At 40.7% G+C, this 13,034-nt stretch overlaps 1 non-coding gene across 1 annotated transcript; it reads right to left on the bottom strand.

Annotated features, from left to right (window-relative positions):
• Window positions 1-11,318: 11,318 nt before the first annotated feature.
• TRNAW-CCA (transfer RNA tryptophan (anticodon CCA)) lies at window positions 11,319-11,391 on the bottom strand. Its single transcript has one exon. It is a non-coding gene; the product is annotated as a tRNA-Trp (tRNA).
• Window positions 11,392-13,034: the final 1,643 nt, after the last annotated feature.

Raw genomic sequence — 13,034 nt, 5'->3', positions numbered from 1 at the left:
TGATATATCCTGAATTTCAAGTTCATTACCTGTTAACTTTAAAAATGTACTTCTAGCTCATGTCTCTGAGGGCCTTTCCTCCATGAAACAAAATCAAGGCGCTTAAAATATGCATGGTGCTTATAGTAATATAATTTGAATATTTCCTCCGTTTTGATCGCAACAGATTAGATTTAATCTGTGAGCAAGGTTTCTCAGTCTTAGCACCATTGACATTCTGTGTGAGGTTACTGGAGCCCAGGGCAAAAGAGGCTCTGATTAAAAAAACAAAAACAAAAAAACTATGGTAGATTAATTGCATATTCCAGACATCTTTGTAATTGGCAACTCTATAAAATATGATATCCCCTCTTTCCTGCCAGAGTAATGGTTCAGAGAGCAAAAATTAAAAGCCAACTTTTTCGCAGCTCTGCGTTTCCTGGTTCCTAAGCCTCACTCTGTGTTTATGAAATGATTAAGTATTAGTCTAAAAGTTCATCACCAAGCAAACAGAATAATATACCTGCTTCACAAACCCAGAGGGCTAGATAGAGCAGGTCATTCCACGCCTGCAAAGACTTGTTCTGTTAAATGCAAATACCCAAAGTGCACAGACATTAGCTTTCTTGGGTCAATGGCTACTAATTCAGACTTTGAGAAAGAAAGCCTTCTCAGTGATTGGGTTCTCAATCTTACAAGACCTAGAACAGCAACTTCTCCAAGATTCTTATTCCTCACAATCTGTAGGAAAGAAATAGGGTGGTTAATATTAACAGGATTGATAAGTGTGAGGGTTTTGATTAGGCAGACCTGGGTTTGAATCCTTGAACCATCACTTAGTAGCTGGATGACCTTGGGTGCGTTACTTAACCTCTCTGTGTCACATTTTCGCTATCTATGACATCGTGATGATAATCCCTAACTTACAAGTTGTTGTAAGATTTGAAAATGACATGAAGAGATGCACAACTTAACTAGTAATCAAGAAATGGGAAGACAAGACTGCAAGGAGATTCCATTTTATACACATATGATTGTGAAAAATAGGAAGCCTGGCTATACCAAGTGTTGAGAAGGAGGTGGAATGATGGATCTCTTATATAACACATCTCTCATACATTATATATTGGTCCAAATACTTTGGAAAATGATAAAACATTATATTGTAAAGTTAAATATTCTTAAATTCTATGAACTAGAAATTCTACCCCTAGATGTATACCCCAAGGAAACTTACAAGTGGTTATCCACAAATATGTACAAAAATGTTTAATAGCAGCACTGTTCAAAATAGCAAAAAATGTGAAACAACCCAAATGCCATTGACAAGAGAATGGGTAAACTAATTTTGATACATTTGTACAATGGAACATTAAACAGAAGTGAAAATAATTGAACCATAGCTGCTTGCAACAATACATTGGGTGAAGACTAAGTAAAATACAAGATCCTGTCACAAAGTTCATTGCAAGTCAAAACAATTGTATATTGTAAAGCATATAACTATATGTGATGAAACAAAACAAAACAAAATGACAAGGGAACAATAAACACAAAATTAATACAGTGACTCCCTCTGAGAGAGAGGCAGGATGGGATAGGGGCAGAACACAGGGTAGAAGTAAGTTGTTGGTGATTCTCAAATTCCTGGGTTGGGTAGAATGTCCGTGGACGGTCACAAACACTCAGTAACAGGTATTATTGGCATTATAAATGAAGGTTGGGGTGGATCCAGGTATTGTGGGAGTACTCTTTAAGAAAAATAATACGGACTTACAAATATCCAATGTTCTTGGCCACTTCAGTCTTCCCTAACGTGAGGGGGAGGTGTGACAGAGAGGAAGTCAGAATGGAAAGAGACAGTGGTCTTAACTAATTCTATTTCAAACATCTTGCTTTTGCAAATTTTACCTATGACCCTGTCAACACATTTCTCAGGCACTACTAGCGATGTGGAAGAAGCTTCTGCAAGTTAGGGCCCTGAAGCTTAAGCTTCACTGGCTTCATGGTAAATGTACTTCTGCCTGATCAAGGAGGATAAATGTAAAGAGGATTGCATGGGTCTGGTCTTAGCTCTACAACTACAGCTGTGTGTCAGGCAGGTCTCTTACCCTCTCTGGACCTCAGCTTCCTTCTCTGTGAAATGAATGGATAAGGTAGGTCAGTCAAACAATATCTTCAATCTCAAATATTCTGCAACTCTATTAGTGAGGATCCAGAGACTCATTTAATACACACAAACAGCATGAACTGTGTGTCATTGTTTTAACGTGCTTATAGTAGGTTATAAATTAAAACTCTGTCATCCCCTGTGGAGCCTGTGATAATGGAATTTACCGTGAGCACAAAAGAGAGTTCTTTGGCATGGAATTTTTATTCCCTCAGGATGTAAATGTTTTAAAATAAAACATCATGCAAGTGTAAGGCAATTTAGTAAGACAGGAAAAGTAAGTTATATATGAAAAGAGGTGACAAAATGAAAGTTAACCTCAATTAACATGAATGTTCGCTTAAAATGTTAAGACAAAACAATGTATAATTAAAAGTACTAATAAAAGGGTTCAATGGGAATGAAGGGTGATAACAAAAACAGACAAAATACAATCACTTTTCTTTTAATTCCAGATACAGAAATCTGAGTTCTTTCATTTCCTAGACCACAGAATACTATCACCATGGGATGGTACATGGTCACTTTCTTGTTTTATTTTTCTTCATTACCAATCACTAGTCCCGTGGCTCCATCTCCTCTCAGAAACCCACTTGAGTGTATTTGTTCTCTCTCCTTTGATGTATATGCATCTTTGCAAACTAAAAACCATGTATCTTTAAATTTATACAATGGTATTGTCTTACAGATCTCATCTATTTCTTTTTCTTTTAATATTTGTTTATTTGGCTGCTCTGGGTCTTAGTTGCTGCATGCAGGATCTTCGTTGCGGCACGCGGGATCTATTAGTTGCGTCATGCAGGATCTTTAATTGCAGCATGCGAACTCTTAGTTGCGGCATGTGGGATCTAGTTCCCTGACCAGGGACCGAACCCGGGCCCCCTGCATTGGGAGTGCAGAGTCTTAGCCACTGGACCACCAGGGAAGTCCCTAGATCTCATCTATTTCTTTTTCTTACTTGAGAATGTGTTTTTAAGATCTTTCCACAGTGCAATTGCTTTTAATTCCAGAATAGCATGCATTTTATTTATCCATTTCACCACTGATGAACAGCTAGGTTGCTCCAACTCCTTGTTTTCCCAAACAAAGCTCCAGTGAGCAAGCTTATTCAGTTACCATCATGGATCTGCGCAAGAGTACATCTACATTCTATACAAAGGAATGGGAGTTCCATTTCGTAGGGAATATGTGTAATTTCACTTAGAACACCACAATTTTTGTCCACAATAGCTGCACCCATCTAAATCCCTGCTGGTAGTCCATGAGTCCTCATGTCTTCACAAACACTTGATATTTTATGACAATAAAATGACGACAAGGTGTATCGCTATTTTACTTTGCATTTTTCTGATTACCAGAGAGGTTGTGCATCTCTTCTTGTTCTTGTTTGGCCAGTTACAATTCTGTTTCGGTGACTTGTCTTTTCATATAATTCATCCATTTTCCTATCTCCCCTGCCTTTTTTTTGTTGATTTGCATTATTTCCCTGTATATTGTAGATATTAGTCCTTTGACTCTAGTTTTTGATGTTGCAAAAATCTCCCACTGAGCCACTCGTATTAATTTTACATGTGATCTCTTTCATTCTAAAAAGGTCTTTAGTGTTGATGTAAACAAGTAGTAACATCTCTCAACTGGACAATAATTAATTTTTTACATAATTGGAAAAATCCATTTACCAGGAGAAAATCATGTAGAAAGTGTATGATGTTGAGATTGCAAAGTGAAGAAGTTCAGCACATGTTTCCTTGAACTAATTTTGAACTACCTTCAGGTTTTTGTGAAAATCAAACACCTTGTCTGCATACAAACACTACTCTAAAGCACAGTGAGTAAAATACCCAAATTTCCGTCGTATTGGCTTTGACAAAGAGCAGAAGTCTATTTAAGAATCATGTTAAGCTGTTTAAAAAATCTATTCTTTGATTTGTAGATACATTTATTTTGTATATAAATTTTTTTTTTTTTCGATACGCGGGCCTCTCACTGTTGTGGCCTCTCCCGCTGCAGAGCACAGGCTCCTGACACGCAGGCTCAGCGGCCATGGCTCACGGGCCCAGCCGCTCCGCGGCATGTGGGATCCTCCCGGACCGGGGCACGAACCCGTGTCCCCTGCATCGGCAGGAGGACTCTCAACCACTGCGGCACCAGGGAAACCCGTATTTTGTATATAAATTTTATACACAATGTTTATGACTCGTATTACACAATAATAGAAATTAGTAGATGTGATTTTTGGTAGGTTTTTAATAGATCTTTATCAGATTAAGGGGTTCCTTTTTCTTTTCTTTTTTTTCTTTTTGGCTGCGTTGGGTCTTCGTTGCTGTGCATGGGCTTTCTCTATTTGCGGCAAGTGGGGGACTACTCTTCTTTGCAGTGCGCAGGCTCTAGGTGTGTGGACTTCAGTAGTTGCAGCACGCGGGCTGAGTAGTTGCGGCACGAGGGCCCTAGAGCATACGGGCTTCAGTAGTTGCGGTGCGTGGGCTCAGTAGTTGTGCATGGGCTCAGTAGTTGTGGCACATGGGCTTAGTTGCTCTGCGGCGTGTGGGATCTTCCTGGACCAGGGATCGAGTCTGTGTCCCCTGCATTGGCAGGCAGATTCTTAACCATTGCGCCACCAGGGAAGTCCCCCTTTTTCTTTCCCTTCTATGTTTTGTGGTGGATTTCTACTGTTACTATAACATTATATTTCTCTTTATTTCTAACAATGCTTTTTAAATTAAATTCCACTTTACATATTGCTATCACTACCCAAATTTTAATTTGATTACTATTAATCTGGTTAATTTCTCTTAGATCCTTATTTTAAACCTTTATGTGTGATTTGATTTTAGGAGTTTATTTTATAAATTAAAGATAGCAGATTTGGGTTTTGCTTTTAATCCAGTGTGATAGTCTATGTCTTTTATTGGGTGAATTTAACTCATTTAAATTTATTTTTATTATTTTGTATTTGGACATTTTTTTTTTATTTTTTGGAGGTCACCCATCAACTTTTTTTTTTTTTGCGGTATGCAGGCCTCTCACTGTTGTGGCCTCTCCCATTGTGGAGCACAGGCTCTGGATGCGCAGGCTCAGTGGCCATGGCTCACGGGCCCAGCTGCTCTGCGGCATGTGGGATCCTCCCTGACCGGGACACGAACCCGTGTCCCCTGCACCGGCAGGCGGACTCTCAACCACTGCGCCACCAGGGAAGCCCCCCCATCAACTTTTAAAAACATATTTAAGTATAAATTTTTGTAAGCAAAAGTTATTCAGTTTTACTTATCCTCCTTCCTAAGGCAAAGATTTTAACATGCTGTAGCTATGCCTTGAACAGCCCCCACCATTTTATTGTTGTTTTGAGATTTAGTTTCACTCATGTTTATAAAAAATGATTACTTTTTAAGTCATTAATTAAACTCACTGACACTTTTTAAGTCATTAATTAAACTTACTGACATATTTTATCAACTTATTTGTTCACTGTTATTTCACACATCTTAAGCATTCCCTCTGCACTCACTTCTCTTCTTGCCAAAGTATATACTTTAATATTTCTTTCAGGAAGGGTCTGTGAGTCATAAATTCAGCCTATGTAAATCTGAAAATATTTTTATTTTTCCCTCACTCTTAAATACGAATTTATATGCACATAAATTTCTAGCTTGAATATATTACTCCATTGTATTCTTGCAAGTATTGTTAATGAGAAGCCTACTCTCTTTCTAATTGTATCTATTTCTATTTGGTAGCTTTTAAGATATTTTCTCTTTATCCTTGCTGTTCATTTCCACTACAGTGTACCTAAAGGTGGTATAATTTTATTTGTCCTGCTCGGTTTCAAATGAACTTTGTTCTGAAGATTCAAGTCTTTCTTCAGTTATGGCAAGTTTTCATCAATATTTCCTTAAATATTGCTTCTTCAACTTCCCTCTCTTATTTTTTCTTTTTCTCATGGCACTTGCATTATGCTTATGTATTTCTCAATCCTTCTACGTTATAACTTATCTTTTATATTTGGTATCAGGATCTGTGTGCTAGATTCTGGATGAATTATTCAAGACTGTTTTCTAGTTCACAAAGTCTCTATTCAAATGTGTCTAGATTTCAGTTTATCGTATCTTTTGAGGAACTATCCTATCCTATTTTTAATTCCAGTAACTATATTTTTCATTCTAAGTTTTCTCTACGGTTCCTTTCATATGTACTGACTCTTACTCTTTTAAGTCTGCTTTGTTTCATAATTTCCTGTTTAATTTATGAAAATTTATTTTTTAACCTGTCATCTTAGGCATACTTATGAGCAAATCTTTTTTAAGCTGTTTTCTTATTTCAGTTTCATTTTGAGTGAATTTGTGTTTTGATCGATGGTTTTGTCAACTGTCTCTCATAGCATACGGTTTATTCACTTTCTTTGGAATTTTAGTTTCCAAGATCGTTTTGAGACTTTGAGAGGAAATTCTTTCTCTCCTCTTGATGCTTTCCAGCAGGTTTTTAGTCCTTCTGCCTTTGGGCTGATGATATAGAACTAGGAGTTATTTGGAGGTTCCGGGGTTGGGGGCGGTCTCAGTCTTGTGACGGACAATATCAGGGGCATCTCAAATCCAGTCAGAATTAGCCTGTGGGCATCTTGGCTCCATTCTGGTATGAAGGCTGCCTGCGTCCTCTCTTCCCTCACAGGCCCACCTATGAACTGCTGCTGCTAAACCACAGCCCCAGGTGGCGGTGAACAGCAGGTCTTTACAGCTGCCTTCACCCTTTACTATCTTTTCCTTCGGCCTCTCTAGGCAAACAGGAGGAGACAACACTTGAATCCTATTTCAAAAAGGTGGCTGAACTTTGTGCTACCCCACTGCCTGGGTAATGTTCAGCATGTACAGCGGGGCTTCAATAAAGACAGAGAAGCAGACAGTCTATCCAGATAGAGAACTTTAGGAGTCAGGCTTTTAAAGCCCAAGAAGGAATTTTACTTAAAAATGAATCTAACTGGTTTTATGTTGGGTTATTTGGCTACAGATGACATGGAGAGATTTTAACCATAACTGCTTTTCTTTGGGGGATATATCAAGGACTCGGTAAATGAACCTACTTTAAAGAATGTTGGAACATGAGAAAATATTCCAAGGACCAAACGAAGGAACCAGAGCAGAGGAAGGGGGCACAGAGAGAGAAAGAGAATCTAGGAGATGGAAAAAAGGAAGCAGAAAGAAAAGCAAGGTAGAGAGACAGGGACAGGAGGAGAGGAAGGGAAGAGACAGAGGCAGAGATAGTTGAGGCAGGGTTGCGGGGAGAAAGAGTCAAAGGGACGAGGAAGAGAGAAATACAGGCAGTGTAAGAGAGCCAAAGGCAGACAGAAAAGGAAACGGCTAGCAAAAAATATCCTGAATACGTTGAAGGGATTCCATTTTCTTGCTTTTAAAAAAGAAAACATAGCCACAACCATAGGAGGAGATGTACCCTATTTGCTGAGTCTGTTGAGGGGATAACCCAGAAGAGCAGAAGTAGTGAAGATGACTGATCTTCCCGTCAAGACCCCCTCCAAGCCTGAGACAGAAGGCTGCTCTCCACTAGCTGTTGCCAGGCACAGCCAAGGAGCACTCCCACTGCCTCTGGTCACTTCTTACAGCCAGGCTGATCTGATGGTCTCTTCAATAACACATTCATCCGCAGCCTTATTAGTTTTCGTCCTGAGTAACATTAATTGCCCTCTGGCTGAGAGCATGTGTGAGGCATTGATTGATGACATTGCACTGTTTTCCGCTTCAGCAGCAGCCACATAGGTCTCGGCTGACGCACACACCCCTCCCCGCATGGCAGGTGGGGTGATTCCAGGACCAGTGACTGCAGGGAAAGTGAGCCCTCATCAGCAAACTAGTAGTTGGGTTAATAGAATGAACCGCAAGAGATTAACCCCATCCCAGTGACTGATCTTCCTTTGAAACCCCAGGGTCAGCTATCAGCATGAGGCCAAATATTTGCTTTTCTCCAGGAGTGCTTCCATTTATCCAAACCTGTCTTTGCTTGGGTTTCCCCAGAAGCAGAATCTGAGCAAAGCATATGAGAGCAAGTAGTTTATTTGGGAGGTGCAGATAGCACTGGTAGGAGAGTGGGGAAATGTGAAAAGGGAGAGAAGGCAGCTGACAAAGCATGCATTATCAAGCCAGCTTCCACTGTGGACAACTAGAGCTTAATCCTACAGGAAAACTCGGAGAAATGGTATAAAACCCATGCCCCAGGTTACTTAACTGAAGGGGCATGAGAGCTGGGGTTTTTTTTTTTTTTTGGCTGCGTTGGGTCTTCGTTGCTGCGCGTGGGCTTTCTCTAGTTGTGGCGAGCGGGGGCTACTCTTTGTTGTGTTGCGTGGGCTTCTCATTGTGATGGCTTCTCTTGTTGCGGAGTACAGGCTCTAGGTGCGCGGGCTTCAGTAGTTGGCACACGGGCTCAGTAGTTGCGGCACACGGGCTTAGTTGCTCCATGGCATGTGGGATCTTCCCAGACCAGGGCTGTCCCAGACCAGGGCTCAAACCCGTGTCCCCTGCACTGGCAGGCGGATTCTTAACCACTGCGCCACCAGGGAGACCTAGCTAGGGTATTTATACGCTAACTCTTGTCAGCCATTGGCTACTACTGGATGGCATTCTGTCCAGGAAATTCCATCCTGTCCTATGTATGAGCAGAGTGGCCTTCCACCTAAGGCGATGTTGACACTGGCAGGTGGAAGGTAGCTGGAGTAGACTAGGTGGTAAGGCCTGAGGGATGTGCGGGGCTCCTACAACACTTGCCCAAAGCCTTCGTGGACACTTAGAGGCTTCCTAAGCTCCTCAGAGAAAAGCTGCCCATTTCTGAAGTTTTATAACATAGGCTCATCTACAGGCAGTGTAGCAATGATTCCTATGGTCATATGTTTTTATCAAATTCACACACGCAAGCTGTTTTAACCACAGTTGGTCAAGGTCACTATCTTTTTCCGCTCTGGAATCTTCCCTCACACTTCCCGTGTATTAGGTGGTTTCTCTGATCTTCCCCTTCGAAAAAGCACAGTAAACTAATCAACAGTCATTCTAAACTAGTTTTAATGAGAAACATCATCACTGTTTGGACTTTGGAGTTATGGTCTATTGGGACTGCTTTAAAACAGGCCCCCATGGGAGAGGTAATGATTAGCGACAGTTAAATAATTATTCACTGTGGCTCTTTGGTGTCCCTGTGAACCAGAGCACTTTTGGGGAGGGCTGGTTTTGATAGTCACGACTACTTCTGGTTCAAGAACTAGTGGTAAATGTAAAGTGACGAGAGGAGCTGTCTGATTCTTTAAGGAAGCAAACTACTAAGCTTAGGGAAACAGTTTGGGAAAATCCAAATACAATTTATCATCACTAAGATTTGGAAATTTACGAAGCCACTTGTAGCACCTGACAGGTTTTTATTCATCCCTGAGCTAACATGGGCCCTGTAATTTGATAATATTTGCCCATTCAAGTACCAGTATCCATGAAAAACCCCATGTATGACACAGACACATATGTATTTGAGTGTATATGATGTACCCATGTAACTACGTAAGTATACATGACATCTATGTAAAACTCTCCAAAAATAAAAATTGAAATATTAGGAATAGTCAACATCATTCTGTTTCCAAATACAGACTAAGAGTATAGGGAGTCACTACCATTTGTTGAAAGCTTACCGTGGGCCAAGCACTATGGAAGCCCTTTAAATCCACAAAAGCCCACAAAGTAGGTTCAGTTATTATTGTCTCTGTTATTCAGATAAAGAAACTAAAGCACAAAATGTTAAGGAACTTTCCCAAGATCAATTTGTAAGTGATGGAGCTAAGGTTTAAAATCGGGTATTTCTGACTCCAGAACCTGATTTTTAACTACCACATGGTAGCTTTAAGTATAAATAGCCTGTTGGGACTTCCCTGGTGGTCCAGTGATAAAGAATCCGCCTTCCAATGCAGGGGACGCAGGTTCGATCCCTGGTGGGGGAACTAAGATTCCACCCACATGCCATGGAGCAACTAAGCCTGAGCACCTCAACGAGAGAGCCCGCATGCTGCAAACTACAGAGCCCACGCACTCTGAAGCCTGCGCGCCACAACTAGAGAGAGAAAACCCACACGCCACAACTAGAGAGAAGCCCGCGTGCTGCAACAAAAGATCCCACATGCCTCAACGAAGATCCTGTGTGCCACAACTAAGACCCAACACAGCCAAAAAATAAAATAAATAAATAAAGTATAGAAAGCCTGTCAAAAGGACAAGGTCTTGGCAAAACTGCCTAGAGCCTTGGGCCTGTAACTGTTCAAGAGTCTGCAGGAAATTGACATTTGTACGTATAGGCTGGGGCAAAGGTTAGGGGACAGATAACATTTTCTCCTTGTGTAAACACTAGGGGGCATTCCAGGACTCAATCTCACTCTGCCTTTCTCCTATACTTTTTTTCTGTTAAGGTGATCACGCCAGGGCTCATCTAACTGTCCTCCAGCTTCCGTGAGCTTTAGCTTCTGGCAAGGATGTCTATGCGCTCAGACCCGCTAAAGATTGGTACCTCATACTTCTCCCCTGGGCATATTTGTCTAGAACAGACACATAGTCTATACAAGGTTTCTCTGTGAGGTAGACAAGTTTTATTTGTTTGTTTCTGCCTCTACTAGCAAAGAGCTCAGGTTAAAAATGATTGAGATGCAAGAAGTCTCATTAAGTGGTATGTAACTGACTTTTGGTACTGACCTTTATGCAGATTATACACAAGGTGCAATTCTTCTTGGTCTTCATGTTGTCTTAGCAATTCCACTCAATTTCTTTATACTTCTGTTAATGTCCTCTAGCTAAAGACCATCAGAAACACACCTAGAGTCAAAGTTGGTTTTATTGATTTATTACAATGAGAGTGAATGTACACATTGGGGAACCATAGAGCATCTCAATAAGAGGGAGTTCAAAAGGATTTATTATAGTGTTTGGACTTGTAGTAGGTGACTTGGGGCAAAGTTCAGGAAATAGGGCTTTATTCTGGGTTAGGTGCTGTCAAGAAATGGGGATAATTCTATAACTGGGTACTTTAATAATTCTTTTTTTTTTTTTTTTTAATTTATTTGACCGTGCTGGGTCTTAGTTGCAGCACTTGGGATCTTCGTTGCGGTGTGCGGGATCTTTCAGCTGCGGCATGCAGGATCTAGTTCCCTGACCAGGGATCGAACCTGGGCCCCCTGCATTGGGAGCATGGAGTCTTAACCGCTGGACCACCAGGGAAGTCCCAATAAATCTTATCTAAAGGAGGGGAGACTAGGGTGAGCCTTTAGCTGTAGCTGGTGAAGCAGTGGCAATCACTTATATGAGCCAAGATAAGGGGATGTTTGATCATTTTTGTTGTTTGAACACTGTTCACACTTTCGTCTGTTTTCAGACATGATTGCAGGGTGGTCTTGTTTTTATCTTGATCCATCATGGGCTTATGTGATGCTGGTGTCTGTGAGACGGCTTATGTTCACCAGGGGAGCGCTGGGGCCCGGCTACGAGCAACGCCAAGGCTTAGCTGACAGTTCTGGGCCAACTTCTGCCAGTAGGGGCGCCTTACTCTTTCTCAGTTTTCTTATCCTTAAGCTGGTATTTCTGAGTCTCATCTTTTGGATGAACTCACCTCTCCTGTACGTAGACCTCATAGGGAAAGACAAAATACCACAAAGATGCTAACAATGGGCCTTAGGCCTTCCAAAAGATCTTTCCACATTGCAGCAGAAAATACTGATACCATGTTTTCCTTTCCTTAGTTTTCCATTTCCTCATAACATAGAAATAATTCCATCTGGAGCCATACCTAGAACAGACCAGGAGATGATGTGCCAAGGCCTGTGGTCTAATTAAAATAGATTAAGGAATGAGAAGTAAGGATCAATGTAAGCTAAAAGTTGAAATGCAACAGTTTAACGGTCACACGATGGCACGTACTAACAATAATCGGTAAGGAAAGCTCAGATTAATCTGTGTCATAGCAGTGATTGTAGCTAAGTGGTTGGGGAGAATGCAGAAGACTGCTTACGACAGTTCTCAGAGTTTGCATTCTGGCTTTGGAAGCCCTTTATGACTTGCCTCTCCCTTGGATAGTAGAGGGAACCCTCCTCCTTCTCTTAACTTTATCCCCCCTATAGCCACACAGACTGGTTTCCTTTGAGCCAAAAGCTTCCAGATGCCCTTCTGTGCTGGAGAATAAAGTGTCTGACCCAGCCACTCTCGATTTATGTTGCCTGGGCTGCTAATAATAACAGTTGCTATCTTGATACTCTCAAATAGATACTGAAGCTGTTTGCCAGTGGGACTTGTGTTTGTGTTTCCGACAATACAATTTTTCTCCCTGCACTGTTCATATCCTCTGTAGAGTTTTCCCTGCATTAAAAATATTTGCTAGAGTTGAGACTTGTTAGCTTGTTCTGATTTCTGTTACCCCATATTGATTTGCAAGTTCTACAACTTCATATAAATGAAATGATGCAATGCAGTATGTGTTCTTTGCGTCTGCTTTCACTTATAATATTTGTGAGACTCATCCACGTTATTGCTGGTAGTAATTTTTTTTTTTTTTTGCTGAGTGGTATTCTCTTGTATGAATATACCACAATTTGCTTATCTCATTTGTTGATGGGTATTTGAGTTATTTCTAATTGAAGGCTATTATAGTTAAAGTTGTTACAAGCATTCTTGTACACGGCTTTTTTATGGATATATGTTTTCATTTTTCTTAAGTAAATACCTAGAAGCCGAGATTTTGGGTCATAGGGTGGGTAAATGTTTAAATTTATAAGAAACTGACAAATAGATTTCCAAAATGATTGTACTATTTTACACTCCAACCAGCAGTGAGACTTCTCGTTGCTTCACATCCTCACCAACATTTTTTG

The sequence above is a fragment of the Aethalodelphis obliquidens genome, unplaced genomic scaffold (assembly GCF_003676395.1).
Source record: "Aethalodelphis obliquidens isolate GAN/ISIS:26980383/991018 unplaced genomic scaffold, ASM367639v1 scaffold94, whole genome shotgun sequence".
Lineage (NCBI taxonomy): Eukaryota > Metazoa > Chordata > Mammalia > Artiodactyla > Delphinidae > Aethalodelphis > Aethalodelphis obliquidens.
This window is presented reverse-complemented; position numbering and strand designations above follow the sequence as displayed.